Below are 2,500 nucleotides of genomic sequence, written 5' to 3'. Positions count from 1 at the left end.
AATTGACAGTGGATAGCAGGAATATGTGGAAAGTAAGCAACACTCGCAAGACATCTACATGAGGATAACAACGACACCAGAGATTCCGAGCAGTGAACTATGTTAGGCAAAGGGACAACGTGGGTTAGGTTAAGGGACAACGTGGGTTAGGTTAAGGGACAACGTGGGTTAGGTTAAGGGACAACGTGGGTTAGGTTAAGGGACAACGTGGGTTAGGTTAAGGGACAACGTGGGTTAGGTTAAGGGACAACGTGGGTTAGGTTAAGGGACAACGTGGGTTAGGTTAAGGGACAACGTGGGTTAGGTTAAGGGACAACGTGGGTTAGGTTAAGGGACAACGTGGGTTAGGTTAAGGGACAACGTGGGTTAGGTTAAGGGACAACGTGGGTTAGGTTAAGGGACAACGTGGGTTAGGTTAAGGGACAACGTGGGTTAGGTTAAGGGACAACGTGGGTTAGGTTAAGGGACAACGTCGGTTAGGTTAAGGGACAACGTGGGTTAGGTTAAGGGACAACGTGGGTTAGGTTAAGGGACAACGTGGGTTAGGTTAAGGGACAACATGGGTTAGGTTAAGGGACAACGTGGGTTAGGTTAAGGGACAACGTGGGTTAGGTTAAGGGACAACGTGGGTTAGGTTAAGGGACAACTTGAGTTAGGTTAAGGGACAACTTGAGTTAGGTTAAGGGACAACTTGAGTTAGGTTAAGGGACAACTTGAGTTAGGTTAAGGGACAACTTGAGTTAGGTTAAGGGACAACTTGAGTTAGGTTAAGGGACAACTTGAGTTAGGTTAAGGGACAACTTGAGTTAGGTTAAGGGACAACTTGAGTTAGGTTAAGGGACAAATTGAGTTAGGTTAAGGGACAAATTGAGTTAGGTTAAGGGACAAATTGAGTTAGGTTAAGGGACAAATTGAGTTAGGTTAAGGGACAAATTGAGTTAGGTTAAGGGACAAATTGAGTTAGGTTAAGGGACAAATTGAGTTAGGTTAAGGGACAAATTGAGTTAGGTTAAGGGACAAATTGAGTTAGGTTAAGGGACAACTTGAGTTAGGTTAAGGGACAAATTGAGTTAGGTTAAGGGACAACTTGAGTTAGGTTAAGGGACAACTTGAGTTAGGTTAAGGGACAACTTGAGTTAGGTTAAGGGACAACTTGAGTTAGGTTAAGGGACAACTTGAGTTAGGTTAAGGGACAACTTGAGTTAGGTTAAGGGACAACTTGAGTTAGGTTAAGGGACAACTTGAGTTAGGTTAAGGGACAACTTGAGTTAGGTTAAGGGACAACTTGAGTTAGGTTAAGGGACAAATTGAGTTAGGTTAAGGGACAAATTGAGTTAGGTTAAGGGACAAATTGAGTTAGGTTAAGGGACAAATTGAGTTAGGTTAAGGGACAAATTGAGTTAGGTTAAGGGACAAATTGAGTTAGGTTAAGGGACAAATTGAGTTAGGTTAAGGGACAACTTGAGTTAGGTTAAGGGACAAATTGAGTTAGGTTAAGGGACAACTTGAGTTAGGTTAAGGGACAACTTGAGTTAGGTTAAGGGACAACTTGAGTTAGGTTAAGGGACAACTTGAGTTAGGTTAAGGGACAACTTGAGTTAGGTTAAGGGACAACTTGAGTTAGGTTAAGGGACAACTTGAGTTAGGTTAAGGGACAACTTGAGTTAGGTTAAGGGACAACTTGAGTTAGGTTAAGGGACAAATTGAGTTAGGTTAAGGGACAAATTGAGTTAGGTTAAGGGACAAATTGAGTTAGGTTAAGGGACAAATTGAGTTAGGTTAAGGGACAAATTGAGTTAGGTTAAGGGACAACTTGAGTTAGGTTAAGGGACAACTTGAGTTAGGTTAAGGGACAACTTGAGTTAGGTTAAGGGACAACTTGAGTTAGGTTAAGGGACAACTTGAGTTAGGTTAAGGGACAACTTGAGTTAGGTTAAGGGACAACTTGAGTTAGGTTAAGGGACAAATTGAGTTAGGTTAAGGGACAAATTGAGTTAGGTTAAGGGACAAATTGAGTTAGGTTAAGGGACAACTTGAGTTAGGTTAAGGGACAAATTGAGTTAGGTTAAGGGACAAATTGAGTTAGGTTAAGGGACAACTTGAGTTAGGTTAAGGGACAACTTGAGTTAGGTTAAGGGACAACTTGAGTTAGGTTAAGGGACAACTTGAGTTAGGTTAAGGGACAACTTGAGTTAGGTTAAGGGACAACTTGAGTTAGGTTAAGGGACAACTTGAGTTAGGTTAAGGGACAACTTGAGTTAGGTTAAGGGACAACTTGAGTTAGGTTAAGGGACAAATTGAGTTAGGTTAAGGGACAAATTGAGTTAGGTTAAGGGACAAATTGAGTTAGGTTAAGGGACAAATTGAGTTAGGTTAAGGGACAACTTGAGTTAGGTTAAGGGACAACTTGAGTTAGGTTAAGGGACAACTTGAGTTAGGTTAAGGGACAACTTGAGTTAGGTTAAGGGACAACTTGAGTTAGGTTAAGGGACAACTTGAG

Source organism: Schistocerca gregaria, unplaced genomic scaffold, assembly GCF_023897955.1.
Source record: "Schistocerca gregaria isolate iqSchGreg1 unplaced genomic scaffold, iqSchGreg1.2 ptg001216l, whole genome shotgun sequence".
NCBI lineage: Eukaryota > Metazoa > Arthropoda > Insecta > Orthoptera > Acrididae > Schistocerca > Schistocerca gregaria.
Note: the sequence above shows the minus strand (reverse complement) of the source record.